We start from the raw sequence: 15,913 nt of genomic DNA, 5'->3' as shown, positions 1-15,913 counted from the left end.
TCCTAGATTTGTTCTGATGCAAATCGAAATAACATTCCAATCCTGTGTATTTAAATAAAACGATATTTAAAAGATTTTTTTTATGAAATCAGAAAAAGACAATATCTATATGAGGAATGTGTAAATGGACAATACACAAGATTGGCACTACCCTTCCGTACGGCATACTCGAAATACCAACCACGATAATATATTTGTCGCTGATGACACGTGCCGCTCCCACCCGTCGCTATATAAAAGCCCGCGTCACCGTGAAGCGGTTTCTTCTGCTGTTGTTTGAACGGGTGGCGATTCATGTCTATGTCGCGGCTGTCTTGAGTTCGAATCCGGAATCGAGAAGGTTTATTCAATGTAAGTACTTACTCCTTTTTTTTAAAAAACACACAGATTTTAAACAAATAACCGAACATTTTATTCAAAGATATTGACATCCAGGATGCGAATCGGTTAGAGTAGCAATTTCGCCTCTGTAGACACAGTTATGACAGTATAGGAGTCTATCTAAAGATAACATGTCAAGTATCATAGGTTATTCCGTATACAGTAAAATACGTTTATAACGAACACGTTTATAACGAACTGACTGATATTTCGAACTTATTTCTTGGTCGCGGCCATTTGCTGTATATATTCTGTATATATGCTTTTAACGAACTACGGTTATAACGAACTAAAATAAGTGGTCCCTTTGAGTTCGTTATAATCGTAGTTTACTGTACTGTTGTAACGAAACGACATCAAGCTCCCAATGATTAGTAATTAACTCCAAAATTTCTTCGAGTAACTCCGGATACGTCGAACTGATTTTGAAGATACCTTCGTGCTCATTATATCCGGACTTTCGTTTTAACCTTGTTTAACCGAGTTGACGGACCAGTATAGGAGGGAAGCGCTTTTACATACACTTCACCGGCATAAACTCATACCGGCATATGCACACACAGTGGCTAAACGTGCATTGTACATTTCCACGTCCACTCCCAGCGACACCCGTTAACATTCCATTTCCCGCGAGCTCAATGTTTGGTTTATTTTCGGTTGGGAAAATTGGGGAACAGAGCTCCTCAGTCACACCTGTCGTCACATTGAGTGAATGAATGGAATGAATGGAATAGATAGAATGAAAACTAGAATGAATAGAATATGGGTGAGGTGAGTGAAATGGGGTTTAACGTCGCGTCCAAGATTATTGCACTTATATAGCGACGTGCATGCACGTGTATGTATGTGTGTGGCTGCTTGTACTAGTCCGGACTGATGCCGATTTATAGTGCTAGCACACTGAGATACCATGCCACAGTTTAACATGAATACCCCACTCAGACACAGTATATTGACTCCGAGCCGACCAGTCCTTGTTGGAATTATTCAAATGAATAGAATTCATACAATGGAATGAATGAAATGAAAGTGCATTTTCAAAGAAATAGGTAGAATAGATCATCAGCAACCCATGTTTGCCGTAAAAGGCGACTATGCTTGTCGTAAGAGGCCACCAACGGGATCGACATGTCATCGTATCCCAATTGCGTGGATCGATGCTCATGATGTCAATCTCTGGAGTGTCTGGTTTAGGCTCGATTGTTTACAGACCGCCGTCATATAGCTGATTGTGGCGTTAAACAACAAACAAACATAAAAGAAATACGATTTGGTTTTCATATTGACGACCTTGTGTATTGCATATATCAGCAAGAGACATCAATATTTGTATTTCAGTAATGGTGCCCAGTTCCATTGCTTCCTGAAAGGGGTCACGAAGCTTAACCCTTGTCGTAACATACATGCATGTATGTGAGCCCACTGGGGTATCAGTACGAGGAAGGCGTGACTTTAGCTTATTATACGACATGTTGTCAAGGATATGATAGAAGGATGTGATGTGCACAGACTTATGTCATTAGACACGTGAACCTAGCCTGGTTGATGGGTGCAGAAGTGTACAGCTTCCTTTATCAACCACCCTCACTATTTGTAAATACGTTTTATAAATCATCGGGTAGACTGTCAACGTATTACAATCTCACAACGAACTCGTTTGGTGATGTCCCCGTGCCTTGGCCAGTATTACAGTTTTATCACATGGTGTCATCTTGATGTTAGGGGAATCAACGAAGCATGAAGACCTTAGACGTTTACCTCTTTAGTGAAATCCAAGAGTACGGGTATGGTATTGATAAACCTAAAAACATAATCAGGTCGAACCGGGATTCGAACCCAAGATCTTAGGTTTCTGGTCGCCTAAGTGACGCGGCGCCTTAGGCGACTGGGCTACATATGCCCACGTGTTACTGTGGAGATTCCGGGTCAAAGTAGAAACCCCAGTATATTTACTGCTCAGCGTTTGGTAGAGGTATTCCGAGTGGCCCTGGGAAGACTGATTGAAGCTGATTTCTGGGTAAGGCATACAAATAGTATTTGGTATTGCATACAGCTTCATTCAAAGAGAGGGGTGGTTGGTAGCCTAGTGGATTAAGCGTTGTCTCGTCACGCCGGAGACCCGGGTCTTTTGATATTGCTGGAATATTGCTAGAAGCGGCGTAAAAGTATACCCACTCACTTAGTCATTCAAAGTGATTACACATAGAGTGTGTTTGTTTGTCGGGTCTTTACGCCGCTATCAGCAATAGTCCAGCTATATGATGGCAGTGTGTAAATAATCGAGTCTCGACCAGACAATACAGTAAATGTTATTGACATCAGGAGCACCGATCTATTCAGTTGGGATACAATGACATGCATCAACATGCATCAACATTACCGATTTTCCGCCGCCTTATCATAGATAGTCATTATTGATGGTTATAATCATATCGCACTGACGCAGTTTACCACCGATTCATCTCACCGTTAATTTGCACTTGATTCCTTTGTGAGCTACCTAAGCCAACGATTAACCTACATGTCACTCACAAACATGCTGTCCAGGTCGGAGTGATACAGCTAGTGGGTAAACAGGCTGTTGATCGCGTGGAGCGCTGTCCGGCGACAATAACATGTACCACGGTACAACGGTCACGCATCCTACTGTGCAGACGAACACGCGTTACCTGTGACCTGGTTCTGTCTGTCATGTAGACTGGTCTCCAATGTCGGTGACGCTGCGCCTGGGGCGAACTGACATTCTAGTGAAAGTTCCCACTTGGGACGTGGCCAACTTGTCGCACGTGAAGCCCAGGTTCGACTTGAGTTCGGAAGTTCTGTATATCGGGGGACCTGAGTTTGATACTATCTGTACATTTTGCCAAGGAGTGTATATTCTTCATATGTGATCGTGACAACTGTTTCGAATCTAGCTCATTTAATCTGTCGCTGAAGCCACAATACATATTTATAACTGGCAGCAGAGTGGACACTTGTTTTGAGAGGCCTTGTGGTGTTTTCCAGCATTTGATGGAACAAATTATTTTTTGGCAACAATACATCATTGTAATCTTTGTTGTAACGAACATTCAATAAGCGATCGTATCTATAGGTAACTTACCACGGTTAAAACGAACACGCTTATTACGAACTGACGGATATAACGAACTTACTTTTTGGTCCCAACTACTTGCTGTAGTTTTGCTGTTTATATGCTTATAACGAACTACGGTTATAACGAACTAAAATTAGTAGTCCCTTTGAGTTCGTTATAACCGTAGTTTACTGTATGTTAATATTGTAAAGTGTTTGTTTAGGTCACTGCAAACAAATTACATATGTCATTCGGGGCGGTCGGGTAGCCTAGTGGTTAAAGCGTTCGCTCGTCACGCCGAACACCCGGGTTCGATTCCCGACATGGGTACACTGCGTGAAGCCCATTACTGGTGTCCCCCACTGTGATGTTGCAGGATTATCGCTAAAAGCGGCGTAAAACCACACTCACTCAATCACATATGTGATTCTTCATTCATTCGTTGCCGCCGTGGTCTGGTGGGAGAGCATCCGCCCGGTACTTGTTGTTACCCTGCCTGGCGCTAGGCATTATGGGCTAAAACACTGACTAGTCGGCTTGGTGTCGGCATATGTACAGGTTCACACACACACACACACACACACACACACACACACACACGTTATAAGTGTAATAATCTTGAACGCGACGTCAAACCCCATTTGACCTCACCTCATTCATTCATTCATTCATTCATATGTTTAAGCCATGGCATATGTATGAAAAACAGTTCAAAGCGCCATATATCAAAACTCGCTCATCTTTAATCTGTGTCTAAATGTCAGACAATATTGAACATTTTACAAGAGTAACGCCAGCATATCGCTGAATGAGGAACTGTTCCTCTATTGCGACAACATCAGCTCAAGTGCTGTTGACATCGGTTCCAAGAACAATCGGCGTGTATCCTGCATGCTTATCAGTACTCCCAGCCAGAACGGCATTTAACAGGAGACTCTTGATAAGGGTTGATAATTAGGTCCCACAGACCCGGCTGGATATTGCGAAACAGTACGCGGATTCCTGCGGTTGGTACACAAAGTCCTAACAGTTCCTGTTTACCAGCCTGCCGTGCTTGTGCGTCACTACAATATGTAAGGACGGGTAATTGATACATAACAACAATTACTCTTATCTTACCGGATATAATATTGTTGCAGTAAAAGTACATGTAAAAGTACATGCGACATGACACGGGCACTTGCTTCTAACTATTTCTACGACGTCCGCCTGTTGGTCTCAACCTAACTCAATCTGTGGCCTAATACTATTCCAGTTTCCCTAGCATCTAATTTATTACCACCGCCTGTTTTTACGTAGAGAAGTTACTTTAATCAGCCCAAGTAAGGGAGTGAGTATGGTTTTACGCCGCCTTAGCAATATTCCACTAACATCATGGCGGGGGACGCCAGATATGGGCTTCTCACCAGTCTGGACCAGACAAGCCAGGGATTGTTCACAATCCACTCAACACCGAGCCTGACCACCCGATCCATTAGTCACCTCCTTCAACTAGCAGATGTTGCTGAGGACCGATTCTAAGTTATTCTAACCAGGAATCCGACGGGTTCTCACATAGTAGCCACGTGAAGACGAGCGAATATGTCAGTGTCCATCTTCCCGAGGCAAGGGACTTAACAGACTAAAATTCCAGTTGGGTGATATAACAGAAATAGTGCTCAAAACGGTGTTATACCCAACCCACTCGCTCACTCAATTAAAGTTCTCTTTGGTATTTTGACTTGTACCACCCCCGCATGGGTGATTTCAATGAAAGAATGCTTCTCAACAAATAAGGTGAGGGGGCGTCGCCTTCTTTCACCTCCAGTGCAGTTCGCCTACAGTGGCAGCAGTGATTTATGTCGCATTGTCGTCCTTTCGTAAAAGTCAAAATATTGTTGAAAGCGAGGCATTGTTACAAATGGTCAACATGTAACATTGTTGCGCTATATGGGAGGATACTATGCTGCAGTTTTACCTCACTCATACAGTATACTAAATCTGAACCGACCAGTCCTTGTTTTCTTCCCTTCATACCTAGCTCCAGACAGGGCAACAACAAGTACCATCTTTAACTTCTTTTGGTATGACTTGCCAGAACTGGAACCACCGCCCTTTCGCTATCCGGGCAGAGGCCCTATCCATTAAGCCATGGCGAACGCTTTAGGGTTAGGTTAGGGTTAGGTTAGGGTTAGGGTCAGGGTACTAGTGAGATTAACATGTGTCAGTGATTGAACGCAAAGTCTGTCTACTAACTATACAAGTATAATATAGGCCTTCTCACTCCGACATAGCTTAAATATATATATTTAATAAACACATTACAGCCTTGTTGATGATTTTACGATACAGTTACAGCGAGCCCTAGTGTTTCTGTAATATTGCTGATTGCAGCGTCAATCAACTTTCACTCACTCACACAATCACTCCCTGGTCAAACTTTTTTAGCAGAGCAATAATCATTAACAATGACGCTCAACAATTTTAACACTTAGCAATAATAGGCTGTACGAAATAGGTTTGTAAGCGAGTTGGGATGATTGATAACAAATACTTCACGTAATAGTGAGTGTGAGTGAGTTTGGTTTTACGCCGCTTTTAGCAATATTCCAGCAATATCACGGCGGGGGACACCAGAAATGGGCTTCACACATTGTACCCATGTAGGGAATCGAACCCGGGTCTTCGGCGTGACGAGCGAACGCTTTAACTACTAGGCTACCCGACCGCCCCTCTTCACGTAATACGTTCATTGGGCGTTCCCTTTACGTAGTCGGAGTGTATCTTAACTGCTATTCAATTTAATACAAAATAGAATTATATACACAGTAAAAAAAGTGTTGCACCCCCACATTAATACGTTTGATACATCACAACATTTAAAACGCCCGACTCTGGTTTTAATGGTAGGTATTCCTTGGGGATCTGATGTTAAATGTGTAATGTTTTCGGAGGGAAGATGATCACCAAAACGTAGCAATCAGCACGTGAATTGCATGGTGCATGACATTTGCAGATTGCAGTATCTTCTTAAGCTCAACATCGCCTATAAAAGATGTTCTCTGACAGCCCAGTTTATTGTAACCCACAATGCCGGGTAGACGATTGTCAGAAGCAGTCAAGTGGCAGATTATTGGCCTTCATGGAGCAGGTCTTTCGTTCAAGGAGATTGACAGAAGAACCGGACATCGCTACTCAACAATAAGCCGTTTGGTCAGAAAACACGCACAAACTAATGATGTAAGGAATCGCAGACCCTCTGGCAGACCACGTAAGACCACAGTTAGAGATGACAGAGCGTTGTTGAGGGTGGTAAGGCGTCATCCATTTGCTACAAGCACAACCTTGAAACGTCTTTGGCTTCCTCGTCAACAGTTCAGTACCCAGACCGTGAGAAATCGTCTTAAAGCTGCAGGGTTGAAGTCCAGAAGGGTTATCAAGCGACCTAAACTCACAGACAACCACAAACGACTACGTCTAGCCTGGTGTAGACTGAGACAGAACTGGAACTTGAGGTCCTGGAGAAGAGTCCACTGGTCGGACGAAAGCAGGTTCCTTCTGCATGTTGTGGATGGCAGAGTGAGAGTATGGAGGCGTCCTGGAACAGCTTATACTGCAAGAAACATCATGCCAACTGTACCATTTGGAGGTGGATCTGTTATGGTCTGGGGATGCTTCTCATTTGATTGTAAGCTTGATTTAGTGACCATACGAGGCAACTTGACAGGGGAGCGCTACATCCAAGAGGTGCTGAATCCAGTTGTGGTGCCCCATTTTGACAATCATCCACTGGCCACCAGACCGATATTCATGGATGACAATGCCAGACCACATCGTTCACGAGCTGTGACCCAGGTTATCCACAACAATGCTCTGACGCAGATTCCATGGCCAGCAATGAGTCCAGATCTGAATCCTCTGGAACATGTATGGGACATTTTGGGACGCCTGATTTATCGTCGGGACCCTCCTCCACAGAACTTGCGTGAATTGGAAGCAGCATTACACGAGGAGTGGCAGCAGCTGCCCATGGAGCGATTCCAACGTCTGGTGAGGAGTATGAGACGAAGACTTCAAGCTGTGATCCAAGTGCTTGGTGGAAGTTCTCGATATTGACTTACTGTGTTCGTCAAATCTCCATATGACATTCTTACCCTATTGGATGAATTTGGTCACTAAAAATTATTGAGATGTCACCATACTTAATGCGTCTTCGTTGTTCGTTCATTTTTCAGTTCAGCATGAGATTATTACATGCCATAAGGTCATGGAATACCCCATTTAAGTTCATTGTATAGACAATACACTGGTTTGTTGGTATACACGAAATCCTGATTATAATATTAATTCGGTTATCTTTACACCCTTTCAAAACACCCCTCCATGAAAAAGTATAGGGGGTGCAACACTTTTTTTACTGTGTATATTTATTAACCACTGACATCCCTAATTTGTGGGCGTATAATCTGAAATAACGCTGAAAGCCGTATACATTCGCTCCCTGATCCAACATTGTCCGCAGAGCAATATATTAACAATGACACTCAACAATATTACCATTCAACAATAATATTTGCTTTCACTCGAACATTACCATATATGTCCCTCTTGCGTCAGGAAAGCCAAATAAACAGTAAACAAAAATGTTTGTAAGCTAGTGTGAATGATTGATAACAAATAGTTTACGTAATATTATTGAGGCGTTGCGCACTGCACTGCGCCATTGACGCGGGGACAAAATGTGTCTACGTCACCAAAACCGTACGGCTCAGTTATGTAAATGATCGTTTACGCTCGAGCTCTCGCCGGCGCGTCGCATCCAAACTTGAAACAACTTCCGTCAACACCAGCTGACCTATATTTGCACAGCCGAGAGCGGCGGTCACGCAATCTGGGGCATACACGAGCAAGCGCGTCACGGATTCATGCTTTGACGTGAAGTTTCGATATCATTTACAATTTCAGAATTGTGTTTTGAAACTTGACAGGAAACTAGCGTCTAAAACTGTCTACGCCATGTTCAAGGTTGAGGCTTCTATACTGTGTGTAGTATGATGAGTGGGTGTCATTGCATGTCGGTATATATGCATGGTGATAAAAAACGTAGGAGACGTCGGCTTTAGTTTCAACTTCTAATCAGTGTTACACAACATAGATTTAAATTATTATTCTCCATTGATATCCCTAATGGGGTAGGATATAAGCTGAATTATCACTGAAAGCTGTGCACCATGGTCAAATCAGCTATTTCAGTTACGGGCATTTGAAGCATGATTGATCAACCAAAATGATGATTGATCAATGACAAACTGCCTGTAAAAAGACAAATGACGAGCGCCAGACAGGGTAACAACAAGTACAATCTTTTATCGTCTTTTGGTTTGACGAGGCCGGGGATCGAACCCCAGACCTTCCGCTCTCTGGGCGTCCGCTCTACCACTAGATCACGGAGGCGGTCGATTTAACCAGCGCCATCCTTGTTCTAGATAACCGATATCAATAAATCTCGACAGCTGGACTTTCGACACCGTGGTTTAATGTTGAAACTTTGCTTGTGTCGAACGAGGGATAACACGACATACATGTATATGTTTCGATGGTCTTCCAGTGTAACTGTAATGTATAACATGTGTGACTGCAAATTACTATTTTCAATTTTACTACTTTGACGATAATTGTCCTCACGGCATGGTAACGATTTTAGATACATCAGGTGGCTCATACATCAGGTGGCTCATACATCAGGTGGCTTATACATCAGGTGGCTTATACATCAGGTGGCTTATACATCAGGTGGCTCATACATCAGGTGGCTTATACATCAGGTGGCTTATACATCAGGTGGCTCATACATCAGGTGGCTTATACATCAGGTGGCTCATACATCAGGTGGCTCATACATCAGGTGGATCATACATCAGGTGGATCATACATCAGGTGGCTTATACATCAGGTGGCTTATACATCAGGTGGCTTATACATCAGGTGGCTCATACATCAGGTGGCTCATACATCAGGTGGCTCATACATCAGGTGGCTCATATATAAGGTGGCTCATACATCGGGTGGCTTATACATCAGGTGGCTTATACATCAGGTGGCTCATACATCAGGTGGCTCATACATCAGGTGGCTCATACATCAGGTGGCTCATACATCAGGTGGCTTATACATCAGGTGGCTCATACATAAGGTGGCTCATACATCAGGTGGCTCATACATCAGATGGCTTATACATCAGGTGGCTTATACATCAGATGGCTTATACATCAGGTGGCTCATACATCAGGTGGCTTATACATCAGGTGGCTCATACATCAGGTGGCTCATACATCAGGTGGCTCATACATAAGGTGGCTCATACATCAGGTGGCTCATACATAAGGTGGCTCATACATCAGGTGGCTCATACATCAGATGGCTCATACATAAGGTGGCTCATACATAAGGTGGCTCATACATAAGGTGGCTCATACATCAGATGGCTTATACATAAGGTTTAACATGCATTATATATTATAAATATTAGGTGAGACTTAAATAATACATCTGTCTGTCTGTCTGTATATGCATATGTCAACCATCACATATAGTCTTTACACGCCATATACTTATACACGTGCCGGGCATCACATATAGTCTTAACACGCCATATACATATACACGTGTCGCCCATCAAATATAGTCTTAACACGCCATAAACATATACACGTGTCGCCCATCAAATATAGTCTTTACACGCCATATACATACATATACACGTGTCACCCATCAAATATAGTCTTTACACGCCTTAAACATATACACGTGTCGCCCATCAAATATAGTCTTTACACGCCTTAAACATATACACGTGTCGCCCATCAAATATAGCCTTTACACGCCTTAAACATATACACGTGTCGCCCATCAAATATAGTCTTTACACGCCATATACATATACACGTGTCGCCCATCAAATATAGCCTTTACACGCCTTAAACATATACACGTGTCGTCCATCAAATATAGTCTTTACGTGCCATCTACTTATACACGTGTCGCCCATCAAATATAGTCTTTACACGCCATATACATATACACGTGTCGCCCATCAAATATAGTCTTTACACGCCTTAAACATATACACGTGTCACCCATCAAATATAGTCTTTACATGCCATATACTTATACACGTGTCACCCATCAAATATAGTCTTTACACGCCACATACATATACACGTGTCGCCCATCAAATATAGCCTTTACACGCCTTAAACATATACACGTGTCGTCCATCAAATATAGTCTTTACGTGCCATCTACTTATACACGTGTCGCCCATCAAATATAGTCTTTACACGCCTTAAACATATACACGTGTCACCCATCAAATATAGTCTTTACATGCCATATACTTATACACGTGTCACCCATCAAATATAGTCTTTACACGCCACATACATATACACGTGTCGCCAATGAAATATAGTCTTTACACGCCATATACATATACACGTGTCGCCCATCAAATATAGTCTTTACACGCCATATACATATACACGTGTCGCCCATCAAATATAGTCTTTACACGCCTTAAACATATACACGTGTCACCCATCAAATATAGTCTTTACACGCCATATACATATACACGTGTCGCCCATCAAATATAGTCTTTACATGCCATATACTTATACACGTGTCGCCCATCAAATATAGTCTTTACACGCCTTAAACATATACACGTGTCACCCATCAAATATAGTCTTTACACGCCACATACATATACACGTGTCGCCAATGAAATATAGTCTTTACACGCCATATACATATACACGTGTCGCCCATCAAATATAGTCTTTACACGCCTTAAACATATACACGTGTCACCCATCAAATATAGTCTTTACACGCCACATACATATACACGTGTCGCCAATGAAATATAGTCTTTACACGCCATATACATATACACGTGTCGCCCATCAAATATAGTCTTTACACGCCATATACACATACACGTGCCACCCATCAAGTATAGTTTCCGTACATGCCACATACACATGTCGCCCGTCACATATCATATATACACGCAATGTTAATGTTGGGTTTAAGCACCCAGTGGTCGCCCTCGCTAGCTTTATTAGCTATATATCAACGACGGACTCGAGAATCCGGATGCTGAGTCGGCAAATCCGGGCCACTGAAACAAGTATCTTTTGCTCCTCATTGAATAACCCAAATTCATTTGAACTACTTCGACATGAACGCGCCTGACCCAAATTGCGAGTGTGGGCAATTAAACAGCTGATGAATGGGGATACAGTTTTAGGGGGGAAGGGCGGGTGCATTTGGGATCACAGGTTGGTGAATTGTACTACCCAATTTCCGTTTGTTAATCGTGATATTTGTGTGAAACACTCAGTTTATGCCTAGTATAGTGCTATAACCGATCACGTGTGAAACCTTGTTTCTTTTGATTCAAAAAAGGAAGAAATGGGCGTCAACCCCTGCCCCACCCCCGCACCATCGTATACGACTTTATACGTTAAGAGAGTGAGTGAGTGAGTGAGTGAGTATGGTTTTACGCCGCTTTTAGCAATATTCCAGCAATATCACGGCGGGGGACACCAGAAATGGGCTTCACACATTGTACCCATGTCGGGAATCGAGCCCGGGTCTTCGGCGTGACGAGCGAACGCTTTAACCACTAGGCTACCCGACCGCCCTATACGTTAAGAGAACTGACAATGACTCCACGCTAAAGATCAACCAAGCGTTATTATTACATTGTCACGTTGTAATTGCCCCGTGACATACTTCCTAGTTGGGGTTTATGACCGCCTCTTGCGCGCATGATTAGCTCAAGGTCTTCCGGGTCAGTCTACCGCGATACCAGTAAACTTGCTCTCATTGGCTGCTTCGTAAAATATTTGAGGCATATTTGTCTGAGTCTGTGGTGTTTAAAACAGAAGACGTGTGTTGTGTGGAGAGGTTTACGCATGCATTGACTGGAGCAACGGCACATGTTTTAAAGGTACAGTCGAAATAGCATAAACGCAATTGTCAGCCAGTATCAGTTTTTACGTTGTGGTTCTCAGGTTAAGATTTATTAAAACTAACTGTATTTTTCTTGGCACATCTAAAAGAAGGGATAAATATCCTGAGTTAAGATTAACTAAATTGCTGGGAAGAAGGAAGTACACTATATACACGTGAGATTGGAATTACAAACGTCATCAAAACACAAGGTCCAAAACACAATTACGACTCCCGGACCAAATGGCCAACATGTATATATATATATATCTGTTTGTTTATACTCACCACCAGCATGAAAGTATACTTTCTTTTGCCGAGCAGTTTAGTTCTCCTGTATTTGCCCAGGACTGTTTTTTTTGGTTTTTTTTTTTGTAAAGAATGAAATCACATGGGTTTTTACTGTTAACACCGACAGGCCATCTCCATCACGTCTCAACCCCCCAATTGCATAGATCGATGCTCATGATGTCAACCACCGGATTGTCTGGTCCATACTTGATTATTTACACACCGCCATCATTTAGATGGAATATTGCTGAGTGCGGCGTTAAACAACAAACAAACAAACGTCCAACCCCAACCCACAATCTCCATACTATAGGAAAGTGTAGGGGCGGCGGGTAGCCTGGTGGTTAAAGCGTTCACTCGTCACGCCGAACACCCGGGTTCGATTCCCGACATGGGTACAATGTGTGAAGCCCATTTCTGGTGTCCCCCGCCGTGATATTGCTGGAATATTGCTAAAAGCTACGTAAGAACATACTCACTCACTCATAGGAAAAAGTAGAATTTGTGAGAAAACAATTACTTTGTACATGCATTGTACATGGGGAATTGCACTGTCTAGAAATTCAAAAGATTCTAACCCCGAAAAAGCAGAGTTTTGGCCAATGTAACAATGTCATGGCTGATATAGTATGGAGCTGTGTATTAAAGGTTGACGTGTTGCACTTTTGTTAATCTGAAAAATACAGTTGCTGTAGATTGGAACAGGAGTTTTCCAAGATGGCGAACCTTGCTCAACACACAAATGCCTTGTTGACGATGAATGGTGAATGTTTACGATATGAAGTCGGATGGAGTATCCTCCCATTGATGAAACAGAAGCCTGTGTAAATGTTTGTATGGAGACTTGAGCATCCCCCATCGCCTTGGCCATGTGTTTAATGGGTCATTGTGAACCCTCATATAAGAGGGTATGATAATCCACTGATGCATGTCAGTATCGTGATGTATTTTCGGCCTTAATAATTGCTTATATTATGTAAAGTCATACTCATAGGCACGTCTACGGCCACATCTGGTCCTATTATTTGATGATTATTTGATTCCTGTCTTACCGAATTCAACCGACAATGATGAAACAAATTGCATATTATACTTCTTGTTCTCGACAAAACGTGTTGTCTTTCATATATACTGACACAGGAAAACTCATACATAAAGATATATATATGTATATGAGTAAATGCTTTTACGTTTGGTTTAAAACTGCTTTGAACAATATTCCAGTTATATCACGACGTGTCAGCTTAATGTGTGAGGAAAGCCCGAAATTATGCAGGTCTCAGACGTTTAAAACTTTTTTGGCGTATCAAGGGACGCAATCCTGCACAGCGAATTGCGGCGCCTAAGACGACAGTGCCAGTCGTCCCCATCCTCTCTATATATAATCAATACAATTACGTATCGTTACCCTTATCGTATCGGCGTCCAAAAATCGAATCGACGCCCAGTATCGTAGCATATACCGTGTTGGTAGCCTTTACCGTAATACCCATGTAATATAGGCACCAACGCAAATTGTTACCAGGGCAAGTTTTCGCAGTATGTTTGTTTGTGTGTTGTTTATCGCCGCACTCAGTAATGTTACAGTTATATGACGGCGGTCTGTAAATAGTCGAGTCAGATAATCCAGTGATTGACATCATGAGCATCGATCCACGCAATTGGGATACGATGACATGCATCAACCAAGTCAGCGAGCCTGACCACCCGATCCCGCTAGTCGCCTCTTATACGACAAGCATAGTCGCCTTTTACGGCAAGCATGGGTTGCTGAAGACCTATTCTAACCCGGATCTTCACGGGTCTCTCGCAGTATGTAGTATAGCAGGTTTTCGGGAAATCCTGGATCGTAACATTGGCCAGGATGCTTAGCCATATAATCTGAATATCAAAACTGACGCTGAGTGGACTCTGATTGTCCCAGCTTCCGATCATTGACGTGTCAGTTGTCGGGACTTCAGATTAGGAAGTTGCCAAAAGCTACCATGTGCCTTCAATTACCTAAAGGGGTAGAAATTGTGTCGTTCTTCGACACAGTAATGATGAAATAATATAACATTCACAAGGTTTAAAGTCTAATGTTCACAGTTATAATCAAGAGGTATCAACGTTATAGTAAATGAGCGACAAAATGTCGTCGCCGCTGTACAATGACACTGAAGCCGACATTTTCAAAAATACAAATATGAAACAGTAGATTTTCAAGGTGAAGGTCGTCTGTTCTCAGTCTCTTTTATGGCCACCATTAGAGTGCAACTGTCGGGTGTTCTATGGTTGTTGCTGATGTGCTCGCAGTCGTTGATCCAGTGCATCCCATAAATGTTCCTCTGGGTGTAATTCTGGAGAGCTTAAGGGCAGTGGCAGGACCTGGATGTGGTGATTCCAAAAGTAAGTCTGTTGTCAGTCTTGCTGTGTGAGGTCGAGCGTTATGTTGTTGGAAATTTATTTTCGCTTGTTGCATGATGGGAAGGACGTGTGGCAGAAGAATCTCATCCCTGTAACGTTGTGTCGTTAACTTCCCCATCAAGTCAGTTGAGGCGTAGGAGACGATCCCCGACCGCGTCATACCAAAAGACGTTAAAAGATGGTACTTGTTGTTACCCTGTCTGGCGCTCGGCATTAAGGGGCTAAAACAAGGACTGGTCGGCTCGGAGTCAGTATACTGTGTCCGAGTGGGGTATTCATGTTAAACTGCGGCATGGTATCTCAGTGAGCTAGCACTATAAATCGGCATCAGTCCGGACTAGTACAAGCAGCCACACAAACACACACATGTACATGCACGTGGCTATATAAGTGCAATAATCTTGGACGCGACGTTAAACCCCATTTCACCTCACCTCACCTCACCCAATAGAGTACAAGTTTGAGTCGTATTATCTTTTGCATGTTGGTATATTTTTTTGGGTTACATCAATTTCCTAGAAAACTCGTTTTTAAAGTTTTAGAAACGCGGAAATATCATTCTGGTCTTGTGCCCCATGTCGACCCAATCACGTGATGAAATGGAACGCGGTTCGTCCGCAAAATGACCGAACAATGAAACCATATTATTCGGACATCAAGCTCTCGGAGACAACGTTCTGGATAAACGAGTCGTATAGTCCCTGTAGCAATGTGTCGTTATGTCTAAACTTTACTTTATAATTTGCCCTTTACTTACAA

At 42.7% G+C, this 15,913-nt stretch overlaps 1 protein-coding gene across 2 annotated transcripts in view; it reads left to right on the top strand.

Annotated features, from left to right (window-relative positions):
* Positions 1 to 333: 333 nt before the first annotated feature.
* Positions 334 to 15,913, top strand: part of LOC124149675 — a 59,266-nt gene continuing 43,686 nt past the window's right edge. The window contains exon 1 of one of the 2 annotated variants that reach the window (XM_046521408.2): positions 334 to 351. The gene's annotated coding sequence lies outside the window, so the exon portion shown is untranslated. Of the gene's footprint in view, positions 352 to 12,438; positions 12,456 to 15,913 lie in introns of those variants that run through there. The other variant, XM_048392111.1, reaches the window with a different exon arrangement.

This window comes from Haliotis rufescens, unplaced genomic scaffold (genome assembly GCF_023055435.1).
Source record: "Haliotis rufescens isolate VD_foot unplaced genomic scaffold, xgHalRufe1.0.p SCAF_1, whole genome shotgun sequence".
Classification (NCBI taxonomy): Eukaryota; Metazoa; Mollusca; class Gastropoda; order Lepetellida; family Haliotidae; genus Haliotis; species Haliotis rufescens.
The sequence above is the reverse complement of the archived record's forward strand: the minus strand, read 5'-3'. Positions and strand labels throughout refer to the sequence as shown.